Source organism: Pseudorca crassidens, chromosome 7, assembly GCF_039906515.1.
Source record: "Pseudorca crassidens isolate mPseCra1 chromosome 7, mPseCra1.hap1, whole genome shotgun sequence".
In the NCBI taxonomy this organism is placed as follows: Eukaryota; Metazoa; Chordata; class Mammalia; order Artiodactyla; family Delphinidae; genus Pseudorca; species Pseudorca crassidens.
In genome coordinates this window covers 24,996,294-25,019,222 of record NC_090302.1, presented here as the reverse complement: position 1 = coordinate 25,019,222, position 22,929 = coordinate 24,996,294, and the positions used below count along the sequence as shown (strand labels likewise).

General features: G+C 37.9%; 1 long non-coding RNA gene across 1 annotated transcript in view; it reads right to left on the bottom strand.

Moving 5' to 3' along the window:
* LOC137226998 (uncharacterized) overlaps positions 1 to 22,929 on the bottom strand; it is a 252,577-nt gene that overhangs the window by 22,617 nt on the left and 207,031 nt on the right. The window lies entirely within an intron of this gene.

Below are 22,929 nucleotides of genomic sequence, written 5' to 3'. Positions count from 1 at the left end.
TGTGTAAATGGAGATGAAACATTCCAAGTTTAAACATCTCCCAGGTAGGGGATTGGCACGTTTCCAGCATCTTAAGCTTGGCCAAGCTCTGCAGGGATGAGTATTCAAGGAAAGATGCTTGGTCTCAACCAGAGACTAGAATAACCCCTCCCCTTCCTGAACCTCTAATTATGCCCCCAAAACTTCCTCTTTCATGATCTATACTGATTTACTCAACAAATTGTGACAGAGCCTGGAAAACTCACTCTTACACAGGTCCTGAGGAGATATACTGTTAGTTAAGAAGAGGTTCAAGATCAGAGGAACTTAGCATCCGGGACAGTGTTTCTAAACCCTGAATGCACATTAAAATTACCTAAGGCTTTAAATAATTCCTAATGGGCCCCGCTGCTAACTAATTAAACTATAATCACTGGGGCGAAGCCCAAAGAGGAGCCAAAGTTGAGAATCACTAGGAAAGAGACAGACAAATAGATCATTGTCATACACTGTAACTGAGGAAAGTATAAGATCTATTAGACCCTTAAGCAAGGATCCCATCCCAACTTTGAGGGAGTCACAGATTGGCTGGAAGGCACCTGACATCTTGTATTATACTTGAAGAGAAAAGGAGATAACAGAGGAAGGCAGGGTAAGGAATGAGGGTTGAGGGAGCAGTGTGTGCAAAATGAGAGATAGTATGACATTCTCCAGAATTACAAGCTGTGCAGTATAGCTGGAACAAAGGGTTCTATGGGAGAGAGATGTGGTAAGACATGAGACTAAAGAAATAGACAGTAATCAAATTGTATTCATCCTTGATCCTTGACCTTGTCAGGTATATCCAAATAAGGAGTTTGCACTTTACACTGAAGGCCATGGGGATTAATGAAGGATTCTGATTGGGGAATAAATATCTCAACCAGATTTCTATTTTAGAATCACCTGTGCTAGCAAATGAGGAGAAGTGACAAATGGAGGGCAAGTGTCTGAGATGGGGTGAGGAATAGAGGAATAAGGACAGTTAAGACACTGGTGATACAGGGAAGAAGACAGATGATGTGGGACTGAACCATGGCAGGGAGGACAGAGAAAGAAAAGATGTGAGAGACAATAATGGCAGAATAAATGAAACTTAGTGATTGATTAGATGTGAAAATAAAACAAAGAGAAGGCTGACTCCCAGCTTCCTGGCCTGGGTGGCCAGATGTCTGGAAGAGCAGCAAGAGTAGAGGGGGGATTACTTTAATCTTCTGGCATCCTGTCCTGCTGTGACTCCTGCCATCCTTTCTCTTTGACCATTTCACAACCTAGTCATGCCTTCCACTGGCATTTGAGGGAAGGACATAGAGACTTTATTTCTGTTGATGATACAACAATGGACACCTATGAATAGATGATTTTAAAAGGCTTTTGGTCCTTTGAAAGAGTTTACTAAAGCCCAGTCCTTACCAGGGTCTCACTATCATCAGCTAGGTCAGGTATGTTCTCTCTCCCAGTTCTTATTCCAGACTAGGTGAGAAGACACTCCGGAGATCTCTGAGAGTCTATCAACCCAGGCTAGGAAAGCTGAGGGACAGACAACTAGTTTCTCCTATCCATAAGCAGGATGGAAGAACTGCAAGAGAATGAGTGGTTACCTCCTCTTTAGCCTTGCTCCAATCAGGAGCATTAGATTTTGGGAGCTCAGATGATGCAGAGAATGAGAAGAAAAACATAAAATTATAACTGGTTCTAAAGATTAAAAGATTGCCTAATACTTTATGACCTGTAATTTCACTCCTAGGTATATCCCTAAAAGAAAAGCATATATTTCATCACCAAAAGGCATATACTAGAGTGTTCATAAGCAGTATTATTAGTAAAGCCAAAAGCAGAAAATTACCCAGATGTCCATCAGTAATACAATGGATAAATAAATTATAGTAGCCTCCTTACCCACAGTTTTGTTTTCACAGTTTCACTTACCAGTGGTCAACCCCTGTCTGAAAATATTAAATGGGAAATTCAGGAAATAAGCAATTAATAAGTTTTCAATTGCACACCGTTCTGAGTTGCATGATGAAATCTCACACCACCCCATTCCATTTGCCTGGGATCCCCAACCATTGATGTCTACTGCTGACATCCAACCATTGACATCATCATGGCTTCATGATCTAGGATCGCCCAAAGCAGATGATCCTCCTTCTGACATACATATTGTCAGAAGATAAATAATAGCCTAACACTATGTCATAATGCCTATTTCATTCACTTCACTTCATCTCGTCACATAGGCATTTTATCATCGCACATCATCACAAGAAGAAGGGTGAGTACAGTACAATAAGATATTTTGAGAGAGTGAGACCACATTCACATAACCTTTATTACAGAATATTGTTATAATTGTTCTTTTTTTAATTTTTTTAATTTTCATTTTATATTGGACTATAGTTGATTTACAATGTTGTGTTAGTTTCAGGTGTACAGCAAAGTGATTCAGTTATACATATTCATATATCTATTCTTTTTCAAATTCTTTTCCCATGTAGTTTATTACAGAATACTGAGCAGAGTTCCCTGTGCTATACAGTAGGTCCTTGTTGATTACCTATTTTGAATATAATCATGTGTACATGTCAACCCCAAAATCCCAATTTATCCCTCCCCACAACCTTTCCCCTTTGGTAACCGTAAGTTTGTTTTCTAAGTCTGTGAGTCTGTTTCTGTTTTGTAAATAAGTTCATTTGAATCGTTTTTTAGATTCTGCACATAAGCGATATCATATGATATTTGTCTTTCTCTGTCTGACTTACTTCACTTAGTATGATAATCTCTAGGTCCATCCATGTTGCTACAAATGGCATTATTTCATTTTCTTTAATGGATGAGTAATATTCCATTGTATATATGTACCACATCTTCTTTATCCATTCATCTGTCGATGGACAGTTAAGTTGATTCCATGTCTTGGCTATGATAAACTGCACTGCAATGAACATTGGAGTGCATGTATCTTTTCAAACTATGGTTTTCTCTGGATATATGCCCAGGAGTGGGATTGCTGGATCATATGGTAGCTCTATTATTAGTTTTTAAAGGAACCTTCATACTGTTATCCATAGTGGCTGTACCAATTTACATTCCCACCAACAGTGTAGGAGGATTCCCTTTTCTCTACACCCTCTCCAGCATTTATTGTTTGTAGACTTTTTGATGATGGCCATTCTGCCTGGTGTAAGGTGATATCTCACTGTAGTTTTGATTTGCATTTCTCTAATAACTAGCAATGTTGAGCCTCTTTTCATGTGCCTATTGGCCATCTATACATCTTCTCTGGAGAAATGTCTATCTAGGTCTTCTGCCCATTTTTTGATTGGGTTGTTTTTGTTTTTGATATTGAGCTGCATGGGCTGTTTGTAAATTTTGGAGATTAATTCCTTGTCAGTCGCATCATTTGCAAATATTTTCTCCCATTCTGTGGGTTGTCTTTTAGTTTTGTTTATGGTTTCCTTTGCTGTGCAAAAGCTTTTGAGTTTAATTAGGTCCCATTTGTTTTATTTTTTTTTAATTTCCATTACTCTAGGAGACAGACTGAAAAAGATATTGCTGCAATTTATGTCAAATAGTGTTCTGCCTATGTTTTCCTCTAAGAGTTTTATAGTATCTGGTCTTACATTTAGGTCTTTAATCCATTTTGAGTTTATTTTTGTGTATGGTGTTAGAGAATGTTCTAATTTATAAACATATCTAAGGAGGCAAAAGACCTGTATTCTGAAAACTATAAGATGCTGATGAAAGAAACCAAAGGTGACACAAACAGATGGAGAGGTATACCATGTTCTTGGATTGGAAGAATCAATATTGTCAAAATGACTATACTACCCAAGGCAATCTATAAATTCAGTGCAATCCCTATCAAATTACCAATGGCATATTTCACAGAACTAGAACCAAAAAATTTTAAATTTGTACAGAGACACAAAAGACCCCAAACAGCCAAAGCAATTTTGAAAAAGAAAAATGTAACTGGAGGAATCAGGCTCCCTGACTTCAGACTATACTACAAAACTACAGTAATCAAAACAGTATTGTTCTGGCAAAAAAACAGAAATATAGATTAATAGAACAGGATAGAAAGCCCAGAAATAAACCCACACACCTATGGTCAATTAATCTACAGCAAAGGAGGCAAGACTATACAATGGAAAAAAGATGGTCTCTTTAATTGTTCTTTTTATTATTGTTGTTAATCTCTTTTTGTGCCTAATCTATAAATTAAATTTTGTCATAGGTATGTATGTATAGGAGAAAAACATAGTATATATAGGATTTGGTACTATCCACAGTCTCAGGGATCCACAGGGGTTCTTGGAATGTACCCCCTCACAGATAAGGGGGGATCTATTGTAATGATCTGCAATTACACAAAACAATATGGATAAATCTCAAGAGCATAATGTGAGGCAAAAGGTGTCAAGACACAAAAGAGTATATACTACATGATTCCATTTATAAAAAGTATAGAAATAAGACAATATAGAAATGAGACAATATATAATAAGTCATAAGGATCATGACTGGGGGACTGGGGTCAGGGGTGGTAAATAGTGGCTGGAAGGCCGACCCAGGATAGCTTCTAGAGTGCTAGTCAGGTTCTCTTTCTTGACCTGGGTGCTGATTACATGAGTGTGTTTAGTTTGTGAAAAGTCACTGAGCCACACATGAGTAACATGTATATATTATTATTCAAGAAAAAGTTTTAAAAAATCTATAGCTGGATTTTATAGCTGGGTTTTTCTGACCCTTATTTTGATAAATGAAATTAAGAATCCTATAAGTGGGGAAAAATAGGGGGAAAGGATAATGAGTTCAATATTTGGTACTCTGAGTTTCAGATGTCTATGAAATGCTAAAGCAATGGTATACTGTAGACATTAGTTGAATGAGCTGGTTTCTCAGAAGAATGATTTGTACAAAAGCTTCATGGAAACAAAAAGGGAAGTCGTTCTTCCTCTCTTGTTGAAAATACACTTCACAGAACCAGCACAGAAAATTAATTAATTATCCCTTTAACATCAATGCTTGCCTCTGAGTAAATCTCCTTTTTTTTCTGTTCCTCATGCGTGTTTCTGCAGCAGTGTTTTCCTGACGACAACTGCTCCTAGTTGGCAAGAGGCTGGCTATTTTTAACTATTATGTACATACTCTCATCGCATACACAGCTATTCTATATTCTTCATGCACTGAGACAGAGACTAGCTAGCTGTTCACCATACCCATTTCCTCTTTGCCCTGGGCACACAGTGAGATTACCATTCCCAGGCTTCCTTGTAGTTAGACATGGACATGAGCTTTGGTTCTAGACAGTACAGAGTGAGTTGAAGTGATGGGTGCCACTTCCAGATCTGACCCATCAAAACCTCTCACATGTAATCCTCTGTGCTCTTCTCCCTTCTGCCAGCCTGAAGCAGACAAGTATGGCAACCTTGGAAGTCATGTGATGAAGATGCAAGAATCACAAATAGAAGGGTGCTAGGTCCTTGAATGTCTTCTAGCAGAGAGCCACTCACTGAACAGAAATGCCTATCTTAAACTTTATGAGCTGAAGAAATAAGCTTCAGATGCCACCTTCTCTAACTAGCCTTTCCAGATATTCCCACGTGAAGAGAACTCTACATATACTTTCTGCCTCAGATTCTGACAGCACTTTATTTGTACCTGTGTTTCTCTGTGCCTTCTATTTTGATCAAGTGTATTCTTTTCTGCTAGACTAGAAGTTCTGAGTGACAAGAATTAAACTTTTAGTTTCCAATTGAGAAGTTAAAGTGTTTCTAAGAGTTTTTACTCAGGCACTCAATACTTGTAGAATTAATGAAATAAATAAATGCATGTTGGATGAATTCATTCATACATGGACAGATGGATATGAGTGGCAAGGTAAGGAGGAGATGCCTGAGATTTGAGGCCTGGCAAAAATGGAGAAAGCTGGTAAGTATTAATGGAAATAAGAAAGTCAGAAAAGAGGAAACCAATCTTTGGGTGTTCATTCACACATTCATCCCCCCCCACCCCATTCATCCTTCCACTCATCTCATCCTCCCTCAATGAAAACAAACTGAGCAATTCTGGTAACATAATAAGATAGCATTGCTCTATGCACTTTTCATGGAGTAACTCATTAAGTCTTCATAAGAACCCTACTATGTGGGCACTATTATTTCATCCATTTTATACATGAGAGAAACTTAAGTAAGTAGCTTGTCAAAGCCACATAGGTAGCAGTGAGGCAGAAACTCAGACCCAGACAATCCTAGTCTAGAGTCCAAGTGCTCAACCACTATGCTATAGCAACATGCCAGCCATGATTTTCTTCATGGAGCTACAGAGAAGAGTAAGGAAACGACCTTCTTCTTTAAAACTTCATCATGTAATAAACTAGTAATCTCACTATGGTGTCTAGTGTGACATACTGTAGTGGAGATGCATCATGTGCTGTGAGGGGGGGTGGAGCAGGAAAGAAAGCTTGGGATATTCCATCCAGAAGGTGACATTTAAGCTGGGCCTGGAAGATGAGCAGCATAGGTCTGTACAAGGTGAAGGGGGATACTGGAGAGAGTCAAGCAGACAGATTACCAGGAGCCAAGGCACACGGAGAAAGTGTTCTCATGTGGCAAGAGTATCTGGATGCTTGTAGTTGGGAGGGAGTGAAAAGAAACAAAACTTTAAAGGAAGTTTGCATCCAGAGCATAAAGAGCCTTGATTTCCAAGTTAAAGGATTGCTCCTTGGCTGGTAGGCAATTAAAAGTCACTGAAGAGTTTTAAGTGAGGAAATAGCATAATGAAATCTGTGCTGAAGAAATTCTCCTGGAGTAAAAATCATGGCGTGGAGAGATATGAGATGCAGGGTGAATAGATGGACTGAATGGTGCTCGCCAGAAATTCATGTCTACCTGGAACCTCAGAATGTGACGTTATTTGGAAATAATGTCTTGGCAGATGTATTTAAGGTAAGAATTGATATGAGATCATATTGGATTCAGGTGGGCCCTAAATCGAATGAAAGGCTTCTTATAAGAGACAAAAGGACACAGAGAAGAAGGGAACATGAAGATGGAGGCAGAGACTGGAGTGATACACCTATAAGCCAAGGAATGCCAAGGAGAGCTGGCAACACCAGAAGCCAGGACAGATGCGTGGGACGGTTTCTCCTTCAGAGCCTCGAGAAGGAACCAACTCTGCCGACACCTTGATTTCAGACTTCTGGCCTCCTGAACTATGAGAGAAAAAAATCCTGGGGTTTTAAGCCACCAAGTTTGCGGTGATTTGTTATGGCATTCCTAGGAAATTAATACACAGGGAGATTAATTAAGTGGCTCTTGCTCTAGTCTAGGAGAGAAAACAAATCCTGAATTGCGATGAAGGTACATGGACAGAGAGGAGAGGCCAGATTAAAGAAATGAAGTCAGAATGGACCAAAAATGGACACGTTAGTTGAGGAAGAAATGAGGAGAAACATCAAAGATGGTTTTGTGGTTTCTATCTGGGTCATTAACTGAGACTGAGAATATAAAAGGAAGAGCTGATGTGGAAGAAGTAAGTCAGACTTTGAAAATAAAAGTCATACATTTTATTGTTCCTTATACTTTGCATTTAAAAGCAGATAGGTAGGCTATTAGGCTTTCTCTGTGCACATTAGATTAGGAAGGAAGGAAGGAAGGAAGGAAGGAAGGAAGGAAGGAAGGAAGGAAGGAAGGAAGGAAGGAAGGAAGGAAGGGAGGAAGGGAAGGAGGGAGGGAGGGAGGGAGGGTGGGTTCCTTAAAGTCCTGCAAATTATGAGACTATGTGGTACAGTTTGAAGAACAATATCTGGCTTACAGCAGACACTCCTGAATCATAGCCCAGAAGCCAAAGTATAAAGCTGAACATTTCAAAAGAGCAGGAATACCTGGACAACTCCCAATTTCATTTCTCCAAACCAACCACAATTATAGATTACATGTGAGGTATATCTGTGTCATTGAAAAAATAACAATCCACAGCATCACTGCCATGTTTAGAACAGGCATGATATTTTTGAGAGTGGGAAGAACACTCTAACGTTGATGGTGAAGAGTGGGTCCCTGGCATGGGGAGGAAGAGGCAGGAAATAACTGGTCAAATAGTGTAAAGAAGAGGGTTGAAGGTCTATTAGAGAAACTGGAAAAAGGATCAGAGTTTGTTTTTCAGACTCAGAAAAACTGGGTGGATCAAACTACTCTTGCTCAGCCCCATTTGTGTCTTGGATCCTTACATGACTGCCCATGATTCATAAAATGACAGAAACAAAAAATAAAAAGAATTATAATGATAATATCTGTAGTTAATATAACTAAGGATTTCTTCATTTTAGATTTAACTCCACTCTACAAATCATAATCAAAACGTAAATGACTCAGATGATACTCTGAGTATGGTTTTCATGAGCATCTAAGGATTACTATGAAAGATTATGCCAAAACTACATATTTTTTTGCATGTGACTAGGCACTAAAGTATATATTAGGATAAATAATTATTCATTTTATTCATTGGGACATATGACAGATTTGTACTAAACTCTAAATTGGAAAAGTTTACAGGATTCATTTTTAGTTTTTTTTTTCTTTTTGGTATGAGCCGTACATGAATCTTCCTCTTATGACTACTTGCTCAGAAAACATAAAGATTAAAAAAAGCATTTTAACCAAATTGGGAAAACAAAGCTTGCTTATCTATGAAATGCAAAGTGCAGCCCAAAAGAATTTTGGCTCTAAATCACCTGCATTAATTTTATTTTCTCTTTTTTTTAAACTTTGTCTTTCTTAAATTGTTTAGTACATCAAACACTCAATACCCATAGCACAGAATGTTATAATGTTAACATCTTGGTGGAGTTTGTTTTAGTTTTTTTTAGTAAAGAAATATAACATTATAGGTTGAGTTGAACCCTCTTTGTACTGTCCTTGAGCCTATTTTCCTTCCCCTCCTCTAAGAAGCCACCCTCCTGAACTTGTATGGCTCCTTCTGTTTTTATGCTTTTACCCCACATATGTTTAAATCCATAAGTAACAGACAATATTGCTTTGTATGTTTTAAACATGTATGTAAATAGTGTATTAACAAGATTTGATTCTTTTCACTCAACTTGGGTTTTCCAAAGTCATCCTTCCTGATACATGTGTCTAGCTCATGAGGTTCACGGCTATGAAATGTCCACTGCTTTTCCATTGCCCTATCGATGAGCATTTAGATGGTTTTTAAATTTTCAGTATTGCAAACAATTCAATAATAAACATCCTAAATGTCATATTACACAGAGAAGAGAAGTTTTCTAGGGTACCTATATCTAAACATAAAACTAGCTGTCATAGAGACACATATCTTCATTTTAGCAAGGTATTTCCAAATCGCTGTCTAAAGGGGTTTAAACAATTTGCACTCCCCTCAGAATGACCGTGCTCATTTCTTACGAAAACTTGGCACTGTTGAACTACTTAATTTTGGTCAATTGGATAAGTGTGAAATGGTATTTCTCTGCTTTAATTGGCATTTCCCTGATTATTAATGAGGTAGAGCATCTTTTAATATTTTTATAGGCCATTTTGATTTACACTTCTGTGAACTATTTTTATATTTTGTCTTTCTATTGGGCTGTTTGTCTTTTACTTACTGTAGTGTTTTCTACACATATTTTACTCTCAATTAAACAGTGCCTATTTTAGAAAACAAAATGACATTTATTTCTCTTCAATTATAATTACTTGTTAGTGCCAAAAACCAGCTGAATGATAAAGACTTCTTTTTCTCCCAGCTTCCTTTTCTTATATACATATTTCTTATAATAAAGTGTTAATAAGTGAAGTTACCATGTAATTTAAAGGTGGGTCTAGAAAGAGAATTAAGTTATTTTATTCCCTATTCTCCACCTTCAAATGCCCCTACACACACACACACACACACACACACACACACGCACACCACAAACACACAGAGCACACACACCAGGATGACCAACTGTCCAGGAATGCCTGGGACAGAGAGGGTTCTCAGGACACAAGACTTTCATTGATAAAACTTGGAAAGTCCCTAGCAAACCAGAATCATTTGGTCACCCTAACACATACACATAGCATACATACGAAATTTCCTCTAATTTCAATTGCTTTAAATTGTTGTTAACTACATAAAACCCACTTTATAGTCCACTGTCCCCATTTCTATGCAGCATCATATTGGAGGTCCCAGCCAGTGCAATACAGAAAGAAAAGGAAATAAAAGGCATACAGATTATAAAATAAGAAATAAAACTGACTCTCTTCACTGACATGTCTACATAAAAAGCCCCAAAGAATCTTTTAAAAAGCTACTAAGGGACTTCCCTCGTGGTTCAGTGGTAAAGAATCCGCCTTACAATGCAGGGGACACAGGTTCAATCCCTGGTCAGGGGACTAAGATCCCACATGCCGCGGGGTAACTAAGCCCGCGCGCCACAACTACTGAGCTCGTGTGCCTCAACTAGAGCCCGCATGCTGCAACCTACAGAGTCCACACACTCTGGAACCCACGCACCATAACTACAGAGCCCACGAGCCCTGGAGCCTGCGTACCAAAACTAGAGAAGAGAAAAAAACCCGCACACCACAACTAGAGAAAAGCCCACGGACCACAACGAAAGATCCTGGATGCCTCAATGAAGATCCCACAGGCCGCAACTAAGACCAAATGCAGACAGAAATAAATTAAATAAATAAATTATAAATAAATAAATCTTTTAAAAAAAGCCACTAAAACTAATAAGTGAGTTTAGTAAGATTGCAGTATACGTGGTTAATACAACATAAATCAACTGTATTTCTATATATTAGCAATGAACAATTATAAATTGAAATTGAAAAATATAACATTTAAAATAGCACCTGAAAACATGAAATATTTAAAAATAAATCTTCAAAATATGTGCAAAATCTATATATTGAAAATAACAAAACACAGATAAAAAAATCAAAGAAAGGCTAAGTGAATGGAGATGCTGTGTTCATGTATTGGAAGACTTTATACAGTTAGGACAACAATTCTACTCAAATCGATCTATAGATTCAACACAGTCACAATTTTGGAATACACAATCAATCCTAAAATTTATATGGAAACGCAAAGAAACAGAATAACCCAAACAACTTGGAAAAGAACAACAATAGAGAATTCACATTATCTGATTTGAAGACTTACTATAAAGTTATAGTAGTCATGACAGTATAGAAATGGCAAAAGAACAGACACATACATCGGTTAAACAAAATAGATTCCAGAAGTAGACTCACATGTTTGATTTTAAGCAAAGGTGAAAGGTACATTTTCAGCAAATGGTACTGAAAAAGTTGAACATTCATGTGCAAAAAGAAAACCAGAACTCCATACTATGCACAACATATAAAAGTTAACTCATAATGAATCACAGCACTAAAAATAAAGCCTAAAACTACGAAAATTCTGAAAGAAACAGGACAAAATATTTGTGACCTTAGGTTAAGCAAAGATAACTTACATAAACTAACAAAACATAATCCACAAAAGAAAAGACTGATAAATTAACTCCATCAAAATACAAAACTCTGTTCTTCAAAAAACACCATTAGGAAAATCAAAAGACAAACCATAGACTGAGAGAAAATATTTGCAAAACACATATCTGATAAAGGTCATGAAGACACTTTTGATTTTACTCTAGAATTTAAACACAATTGTGAGGTCCTAGCTTGGTGGTTTTGAGAATAAGCTTTGGAGTCAGGCAGACTGGCATTCTCTCTGAAAATTTCACCTGTAAAATGGAGAGAATAATAACAGCTAGTTCATGAAATATGGAGAGTCAGTTAATATAAAAGAGTCAGCACAGTTTGTGGTACTATATCCTCAGTAAAAATATGGAATAAACTTTCCAATTCGGTAAAATTTTTTTTTGAATTTTATTTATTTTTTTATACAGCAGATTCTTATTAGTCATCAATTTAATACACATCAGTGTATACATGTCAATCCCAATTGCCCAATTCATCACACCACCACCCACACCCCCCGCGCTGCTTTCCCCCCTTGGTGTCCATATGTTTGTTCTCTACATCTGTGTCACAATTTCTGCCCTGCAAACCAGTTCATCTGTAACATTTTTCTAGGTTCCACATGTATGTGTTAATATACGATATTTGTTTTTCTCTTTCTGATTTACTTCACTCTGTATGACAGTCTCTAGATCCATCCACGTCTCAACAAATGACCTAGTTTCATTCCTTTTTATGGCTAATATTCCATTGTATATATGTACCACATCTACTTTATCCATTTGTCTGTCGATGGGCATTTAGGTTGCTTCCATGACCTGGCTATTGAAAACAGTGCTGCAATGAACACTGGGGTGCATGTGTCTTTTTGAATTCTGATTTTCTCTGGGTATATGCCCAGTAGTGGGATTGCTGGGTCATAAGGTAATTCTATTTTTAGTTCTTTAAGGGACCTCCATATTGTTCTCCATAGTAGCTGTATCAATCTCCATTCCCACCAACAGTGCAAGAGGGTTCCCTTTTCTCCACACCCTCTCCAGCATTTATTGTTTGTAGATTTTCTGATGATGCCCATACTAACTGGTGTAACGTGATACCTCATTGTAGTTTTGAATTGCATTTCTCTAATAATTAGTGATGCTGAGCAGGTTTTCATGTGCTTCTTGGCCATCTGTATGTCTTCTTCGGAGAAATGTCTATTTGGGTCTTCTGCCCATTTTTGGATTGGGTTGTTTGCTTTTTTAATATGGAGCTGCATGAGCTGTTTCTATATTTTGGAGATTAATCCTTTGTCCAATGATTCATTTGCAAATATTTTCTCCCATTCTGAGGCTTGTCTTTTCGTCTTGTTTATGGTTTCCTTTGCTGTGCAAAAGGTTTTAAGTTTCATTAGGTCCCATTTGTTTTCGTTTGTATTTCCATTACTCTAGGAGGTGGATCAGAAAAGATCTTGCTGGATTTCCCTGGGGGCGCAGTGGTTGAGAGTCCGCCTGCCGATGCAGGGGACGTGGGTTCGTGCCCCAGTCCGGGAAAATCCCACATGCCGCGGAGCGGCTGGGCCCGTGAGCCACGGCCGCTGAGCCTGTGCGTCTGGAGCCTGTGCTTCACAATGGGAGAGGCCACAACAGTGAGAGGCCTGCGTAAAACAAAAACAAAAACAAAAAAGTAGAGAAAAGATCTTGCTGTGATTTATGTCAAAGAGTGTTCTTCCTATGTTTTCCTCTAAGAGTTTCATAGTGTCCGCTCTTACATTTAGGTCTCTAATCCATTTTGTGTTTATTTTTGTGTATGGTGTTAGGGAGTGTGCTAATTTCCTTCTTTTACATGTAGCTGTCCAGTTTTCCCAGCACCACTTATTGAAAAAGCTGTCTTTTCTCCATTGTATATCCTTGCCTCCTTTGTCATAGATTAGTTGACCACAGGTGAGTGGTTTTATCTCTGGGCTTTCTATCCTGTTCAATTGACCTATGTTTCTGTTTTTGTGCCAGTACCATATTGTCTTGATTACTGTAGCTTTGCAGTATAGTCTGAAGTCAGGGAGTCTGATTCCTCCAGCTCCGTTTTTTGCCTCAACACTCCTTTGACTATTCAGGGTCTTTTGTGTCTCTATACAAATTTTAAGTTTTGTTCTAGTTCTGTAAAAAAATGCCACTGGTAATATGATAGGGATTGCACTGAATCTGTAGATTGCTTTGGGTAGTATAGTCATTTTCACAAGGTTGATTCTTCTAATCCAAGAACATGGTATATCTCTCCATCTGTTGGTATCATCTTTAATTTCTTTCATCAGTGTCTTTTAGTTTTCTGCATACAGGTCTTTTGTCTCCTCAGGTAGGTTTATTCCTAGATATTTTATTCTTTTTGTTGCAATGGTAAATGGAAGTGTTTCCTTAATTTCTCTTTCAGATTCTTCATCATTAGTGTATAGGAATGCAAGAGATTTCTGTGCATTAATTTTGTATCCTGAAACTTTACCAAATTCATTGATTAGCTCTAGTAGTTTTCTGGGGGCATCTTTAGGATTCTCTAGGCATAGTATCATGTCATCTGCAAACAGTGACAGTTTTACTTCTTCTTTTCTGATTTGTATTCCTTTTATTTCTTTTTCTTCTCTGATTGCCATGGCTAGGACTTCCAAAACTATGTTGAATAATACTGGTGAGAGTGGACATCCTTGTATTGTTCCTGATCTTAGAGGAAATGCTTTCAGTTTTTCACCATTGAGAATGATGTTGGCTGTGGGTTTGTCATATATGGCCTTTATTATGTTGAGGTAGGTTTCCTCTGTGCCCACTTTCTGGAGAGTTTTTATCATAAATTGGTGTTGAATTTTGTCAAAAGCTATTTCTGCATCTATTGAGATGATTATACGGTTTTTATTCTTCAATTTTTTAATACGTTGTATCACATTGATTGATTTGCATATATTGAAAAATCCTTGCATCCCTGGAATAAATCCCACTTGATCATGGCGTATGATCCTTTTAATGTGCTCTTGGATTCTGTTTGCTAGTATTTTGTTCAGGATTTTTGCATCTATATTCATCAGTGATATTGGTTTGTAATTTTCTTTTTTTGTAGTATCTTTGTCTGGTTTTGGTATCAGGGTAATGGTGGCCGCATAGAATGAGTTTGGGAGTGTTCCTTCCTCTGCAATTTTTTGGAAGAGTTTGAGAAGGATGGGTGTTAGCTCTTCTCTAAATGTTTGATAGAATTCACCTGTGAAGCCATCTGGTCCTTGACTTTTGTTTGTTGGAAGATTTTTAATCACAGTTTCAATTTCATTCCTTGTGATTGGTCTGTTCATATTTTCTATTTCTTCCTGGTTCAGTCTTGGAAGGTTACACCTTTCTAAGAATTTGTCCATTTCTTCCAGGTTGTCCATTTTATTGGCATAGAGCTGCTTGTAGTAGTCTCTTAGGATGCCTTGTATTTCTTCAGTGTCTCTTGTAACTTCTCCTTTTTCGTTTCTAACTTTATTGATTTGAGTCCTCTCCCTCTTTTTCTTGATGAGTCTGGCTAATGTTTTATCAATTTTGTTTCTTCTCAAAGAACCAGGTTTTAGTTTTATTGATCTTTGCTATTGTTTTCTTTGTTTCTATATCATTTATTTCTGCTCTGATCTTTATGATTTCTTTCCTTCTGCTAACCTTGGGTTTTGTTTGTTCTTCTTTCTCTAGTTCCTTTAGGTGAAAGGTTAGATTGTTTATTTGAGATTTTTCTTGTTTCTTGAGGTAGGCTTGTATAGCTATAAACTTCCCTCTTAGAACTGCTTTTGCTGCATCCCATAGGTTTTGGATCATTGTGTTTTCATTGTCATTTGGCTCTAGGTATTTTTTTATTTCCTCTTTGATTTCTTCAGTGATCTCTTGGTTATTTAGTAACGTATTGTTTAGCCTCCACATGTCTGTGTTTTTTACGTTTTTTTTCCCTGTAATTCATTTCTAATCTCTTAGCATTGTGGTCAGAAAAGATGCTTGATATGACTTCAATTTTCTTAAATTTACTGAGTCTTGATTTGTGACCGGAGATGTGATCTATCCTGGAGAATATTCCATGTGCACTTGAGAAGAAAGTGTAGTCTGCTGTTTTTGGATGGAATGTCCTATAAATGTCAATTAAATCTATCTGGTCTATTGTGTCATTTCAATCTTTAGTTTCTTTATTAATTTTCTGTTTGGATGATCTGTCCATTGGTGTAACTGAGGTGTTAAAAGTCTCCCACTATTATTGTGTTACTGTCGATTTCCTGTTCTAAAGCTGTTAGTAGTTGCCTTATGTATTGCGGTGCTCCTATGTTGGGTCCTTATGTATTTATAATTGTTACATCTTCTTCTTGGATTGATCCCTTGATCATTATGTAGTGTCCTTCCCTGTCTCTTGTAACATTATTTTAAAGTCTATTTTATCGATATGAGTATTGCTACTCCAGCTTTCTTTTGATTTCCATTTGCGTGGAATATCTTTTTCCATCCCCTCACTTTCAGTCTGTATGTGTCACTAGGTCTGATATGGGTCTCTGGTAGATAGTATATAGATGGGTCTTGTTTTTGTATCCATTCAGCAAGCCTGTGTCTTTTGGTTGGAGCATTTAATCCATTCATGTTTAAGGTAATTATCGATATGTATGTTCCTATGACCATTTTCTTAATTGTTTTGGGTTTGTGTTTGTAGGTCCTTTTCTTCTCTTGTGTTTCCCACTTAGAGAAGTTCCTTTAGCATTTGTTGTAGAGCTGGTTTGATGGTGCTAAAGTCTCTTAGCTTTTGCTTGTCTGTAAAGCTTTTGATTTCTCCATCGAATCTGAATGAGATCCTTGCCAGGTAGAGTAATCTTGGTTGTAGCTTCTTTCTTTTCATCACTTTAAGTATATCATGCCACTCCCTTTTGGCTTGTAGAGTTTCTGCTGAGAAATCAGCTGTTAACCTTATGGGAGTCCCCTTGTATGTTATTTGTCATTTTTCCCTTGCTGCTTTCAATAATTTTTCTTTGTCTTTAATTTTTGCCAGTTTGATTACTATGTGTCTTGGCGTGTTTCTCCTTGGGTTTATCCTGTATGGGACTCTCTGCACTTCCTGGACTTGGGTGGCTATTTCCTTTCCCATGTTAGGGAAGTTTTTGATTATAATCTCTTCAAATATTTTCTCTGGTCCTTTCTCTCTCTATTCTCCTTCTGGGACCCCTATAATGCAAGTGTTGTTGTCCCAGAGGTCTCTTAGGCTGTCTTCATTTCTTTTCATTCTTTTCTCTTTATTCTGTTCCACAGCAGTGAATTCCACCATTCTGTCTTCCAGGTCACTTATCCATTCTTCTGCCTCAGTTATTCTGCTATTGATTCCTTCTAGTGTAGTTTTCATTTCAGTTATTGCATTGTTCATCTCTGTTTGTTCTTTAATTCTTCTAGGTCTTTGTTAAACATTTCTTGCATCTTCTCGATCTTTGCCTCCATTGTGTTTCCGAGGTCCTGAATCATCTTCACTATCATTATTCTGTGTTCTTTTTCTGGAATGTTGCCTATCCCTACTTCATTTAGTTGTTTTCCTGGGGTTTTATCTTGTTCCTTCATCTGGTACATAGCCCTCTGACTTTTCATCTTGTCTATCTTTCTGTGAATGTAGTTTTTGTTCCACAGGCTGCAGGATTGTTCTTGCTTCTGCTGTCTGCCCTCTGGCGGATGAGGCTATCAAAAAGGCCTGTGCAAGTTTCCTGATGGGAGGGACTGGTGGTGGGTAGAGCTGACTGTTGCTCTAGTGGGCAGAGCTCAGTAAAACTTTAATCCGTTTTGCTGCTGATAGGTGGGGCTGGGTACCCTCCCTGTTGGTTGTTTGGCCTGAGGCAACCCAACACTGGAGCCTACCTGGGCTCTTTGGTAGGGCTGATGGCAGACTCTGGGAGGGCTCATGCCAAGGAGTACTTACCAGAACTTCTGCTGCCAGTGTCCTTGTCCCCACGGTGAGCCACAGCCACCCCTGACTCTGCAGGAGACCCCCCAACACTAGCAGGTAGGTCTGGTTCATTCTCCCCTGGGGTCATTGCTCCTTCCCCTGGGTCCCGATGCGCACACTACTTTGTGTGTGCCCTCCAAGAGTGGAGTCTCTGTTTCCCCCAGTCCTGTCGAAGTCCTGCAATCAAATCCCACTGGCCTTCAAAGTCTGATTCTCTAGGAATTCCTCCTCCCATTGCTGGACCCTCAGGTTGGGAAGCGTGACATGGGGCTCAGAACCTTCACTCCAGTGGGTGGACTTCTGTGGTATAAGTGTTCTCCAGTCTGTGAGTCACCCACCCAGCAGTTATGGGATTTGATTTTACTGTGATTGCACCCCTCCTACTGTCTCATTGTGGCTTCTCCTTTGTCTTTGGATGTGGGGTATCTTTTTTGGTGAGTTCCAGCGTCTTCCTGTCGATGATTGTCCAGCAGCTAGTTGTGATTCTGGTGTTCTTGCAAGAGGGAGTGACAGCATGTCCTTCTACTCCACCATCTTGGTTCTGATTCCTTCCCAATATATTTTAAATAGATATGCCACCTTTTAAAGAAATGGTATGCACCCAAATTTTAAGCCTCTCTCTCCAGACGTTCCTTAACTTCAGACAAGTTCTTTAATCAGCCTGAGAGGCTTGTGTGCTCACCCGCTGGGTCAGGCGGAGGCTGGGAGCTCAGTAAAATTTTTGTAAACAAAATTTTATAAAAGACTGCAGGATATGAAAGTACTGTAAGATACCATTCTCCTATTTTGGGATGTTTAAGTTGCTTCCAATTGTTGTTTACCATAAATAACATTATGAAAAATATATTTGTGCTTGAAACATTTCCTACATTTTAGATTATTTCCTTAAGATCAATTCCTAGATTAAGGCATGTAAACATTTTCAAGGCACTTGGTAATTCTTATTAAGTTATCCTTTCAAAAGGTTACACCTGTTTCCACTCCTACCCATCAGCAAATGAGAGTTTCAATATCATTATACCCTTTATAACATTAATTTTTTATTTACATCCTTGTTACAGAAAATGCAATTATTATAGAGATGTTTAGCACTCTGACAAGATGGTGGGCAGTTAATGAGGAACTCTCTCTCATAAAAATGCATAAATATGCTGTATTAAGTTTAACAACTAAAAAATATACACAGCAAAGTTTAAGAAAAAGAAAAAACAAAATCTAAGAAACAGAAGGGAAACTCAAAGTCTGACCAGTAAAGTTTAGCAAGCACCCTGGTCTATGAGTATTAAACCCAGAAATAGGCCAGAGGGCCAGGAGATGGGAATATAACATCCATTTTGGGACAGGAAACATGGCCAGATGAAGAGATACCTGCATTAACTTTGGACCTTCAGAAGTTTCCCTTTTTATAAAAAGAGAATTACAATCAGAAAAATCCTAAGCAGTAACTCTCAGATATATCAAAGGAATTTGCTAAATACTCAGGAGTTAGGAAAAAAAAAAAAAAAAGGTTCTGTAAGAAATCTGGACTCCAAGTCCACACCACACATGGGCATGGCATTAGGGTGACCAACTCATGACATTTGCTAATACTGTCCTGGTTTTAGCACTGAAAATCCTGTATATTAGGCAGTATTTCTGCCCCAGGGCAACCTAGAAGTTTGATCATACCACACAGCATCCAAATGTACACAACCCACATTTTCTAGGAAACCCAAGCCAAGTAAATATATAAAAATTGGTCTGACCCCTGTGAGTCCCTGTGGATTCAAATGGACTCAATTATACAATCATTCTATGCACAGACTTTCACAAAGCAGGGTACTGAGGACTCCTCCAGATAGAGCTGTCAGATAAAATACAGTTCACCCAGTTCAGTTTGAATTTAAGTCAAACAATTTTTAAGTTGCAATTTGGGGACATACTTATGCTTAAAAATTAGTTATTTTTCTGAAATTCAAATTTAACTGGGTATTCTGTATTTTTATTTGCTAAGTTCAGCAACCCTGCAGTGCCAGAAATAAACAGCAACAAGCCACAAATAACCATGTGTCCTGGAGATAAAGTCACTCACAAAAATTTTAAAGTTATATAAGGAAATGAGCCACAGTGATGGATGGTCAGTAGACATAGAAAATCCAATAATTTGTACTTCAAGAACCAGAAATTATAAAACAAACTCAGACAATACAAAATAAATGCCTCAAATTATTAAAGAGATAAAGGAAGGAATAGAAACTATAATGAAGGAACAGGACACTGTTAAAAAAAACAGATGGATCTGTAAAGGAACCAAATAGAACTTGGAGAAATGAAAAATGCAGACATTGAAACTAAAAACTTGAGATCTAGGTTAAACAGCAAATTAGAGGGCTGAGGAGAGCTATATGACCTTAGGCTAGTTATTAATTCTCTGTGCCTCAGTGTTCTCATTTGCAAAGTAGGGATAATAATAGTACCTATCTTACAGGGTTGATGTATAAAAATAAATATAAAACATCAGAATAGTGCCTTAGTTTCCAGTCAAACAGTAATTATTATTCAGTCATGACTTATTAAATATAATTATCTAGAACATCCTTATATGGCAGCATTCCCCAAATGTGTGGCTCAGAAAGTTAGCCCTATAAGATGCTCTGAGAAAAAAAAGTACTCCATGATGAAATACTTCGGGAAATCCTATATTACCCTAACAATCTCTCAGAGATTCACCGTTGACATTACCATATTAAAGACCCTAAGGAGTTCTGCTGTAAAGAAACCTGTTCAGTCTTGTCATTTGGATAACAAAAAAGATGATGAAACGGATACTCATGGAGGCTCTGTCACTTGGCAAAACTCGTTCAGCTGGTAAATGGAAGAACTGGTCCGTAAACTGGGGTTGTCTGGCTCCAAAGTCCATGATTTTAATGACTGCACAATATTGTAAGGTTGAGAAAGAACTTATAATAATCTTGTAAGAAGGTTTCTTTCTGAAAGTGCAGAAACCCAAGGATGAACTTGCCCTAGTGTTCCTTCATACCAACATCTGCATGTCTGCCTCAACAACCCCCAGCCAGTCCCGTGAATCCCAGAGGACAAGCTAAGTGTCCTTTGAGTATTTCCTCTATTCCTGAGGGATACACAGGGGACAACAGGAGAATGACTGGCTTCTAGGGCCCTGCTTCTAAGAAGTCCCACCAAGGCCCATTCAATCACATTATGGTTTTTCTTCTACAACACGTAGCTCATATAGCTGTGCTGATACTGAGTGACACCTCCACATAGTTCCCCAGCCAAATGCATGTTTGGGGCTCCCTCAATAAATAGCAGTTGAAAACAAAAGATCAAGGCATGAATTCACTAACATTGTTCATATTTTTCAGCTCAAAAACATTTTTTTTATTATGTCCATGATTGTTGTGCTGTTACTGTCAATGTCTTTTTCTTACACAAACATTCAAGTTTCCTACTTGAGGGAAATGAAGGTGGAATTTTCTGCATTTAATTTTATTCAAGGCAGGGATTTGAATTTCACAAGAACTGATAGGACTTGAGCGATGCTATTAACTGATTTCCGTTAAAGGTTAATCCTACCCCAGTTGTGAGTTAAGTTGGAATTTATGCGCTGGGTGTATCACTTTTGTTTTCCTAAAGCTGTACTTTTAAATGAGACTGTGTTAAAACCTTTTCAACTACACTCAGAAGTCCCAAGGTAATCATACTTACGACTACGGCTCACTGGTATTAAGTTGAAGTTAGAAAAGCTAACTAATGATTGTCAAAGATTCTGACAACATAAAAATTTGTCCTAAGTGAATCCTTAATATCTATAATACTCGGTTGCTTTTTCAGTAACATTTCATTCCTTTCAGTTCACCAAAATTTTAATTAAACACTCCTATTCATATCATATTTTCAATCCTCAACACAAAGTATTTAAGCACTTTTTAAGCGCCAGCCTCCAAACTTGGCATTGGAGATTCTAACATTAATAAGACAAGTTTGGCCTTCAAGGAGTATACAGTGGATAAAGAAAAAAATCAAGCAGTTAAAAGTAACCAACCAATGCCTTACCAACATAGGCATGGCAACATAAATGGATCTTAAAATACATGTTACTGATTAAAAAATGAGCTATAGAACACAGTGGTATTTCTGTAAATTTAAAAAGCATCCATACAAAAATACAATGAATATTTTGCAACATACAAATAAAAAAGTACACAAAAATATACATCTGAATGGTTGCCTGTGGGAGAGGAGGAAAAGCGAACTGGAGAAAGGTTGGAAAGAAGGAAGAGAGGGAAAGAGGGATCAAAGGAGGAAAGGGAGGAAGAATAGGTTTAACTCTCAAGCAACTGGCAGAGCTGTCTGGCAGATAACACGGTAGAGAGACAGTATTCTTTAGATGTCAGTTTTTTCACCTAATCCCTTCCTTCTTTGTTCCAAGTCCCTAATTCTGAGGAATTTTCTTAATCAGAAAGCTGTTTAAATAAGAAATAAACCAGTAATGAACTATGCAACCATGTAAGTGGCTTGGCTTTCAATTTCGACAAGGTGAGCATGTAGGTGAGCAGATGGACCGGTGTGTTTACCCACCTTCTGTAGACACCGAGTACGCTAAGACACAATCATCATGGCAGAGCAAGGAGAGCCAGCTGCCCCCTTCCTGCCCTGCTTTTGATATGTGTGACTGTTCATGTTTAACCTGACTCAGACTGTAACCTGCACCTCTTTTTGGAAGATCATGCCTTAACCCACTTCTGTTCCTCTAGTAATTGGAATCTTCCTCCTCAAAGCTTTAAGCTTGAGAGAGACCAGGGGAGAGTTTTTCTGAATCAATCTTTTCTTTCTCTGGGATGCAACACAATCATCAATCAATATTGACTAACTGCTTCCCTCCCCCAACAAAGGCACGTTCTTCTAGTGGGTTCCCAAAGTAGCTTGCCAAATAAAATAGGGGACACCCAGTTCAATTTGAATTTCAGAGAAATAACAAATAACTTTTTAAGTATGTCCCAAAGATTGCAGGGGACATATTAAAAGAATTATTCACTGTGGATCTGAAATTCAAGTTGAACGGGAAATTCTCTATTTTTATCTGCTAAATTTGACAGTTCTACCCTAAAATGAAGGCGCAGGGGCTAGAAAGCTTGGTCTATTGAGGGTTGCTGAAGCACACCCTAGGGGGATACCAGGATGGGGCTAAATACAGGGGCCTAAATATTCCACATTTTAAAACTTTGTTTTGTTTTTCATTGCATGTATAATTGCAAGTAGAATAAAACAGTTTAGTCCTATGAATGAACTATAGTTTTTCCACAGGAGACATATCTGGTAAGAGAGGCAGTGTAGAATAAGGAGAAAAACAATGGCTAGACATCAGAAAAGTCTAATTTTAATCCCAGCTCTACCTCTAGCTAAATCTGTGGAATTGGGCCACTTCTGTCCCCTGTGTGATCCTCAG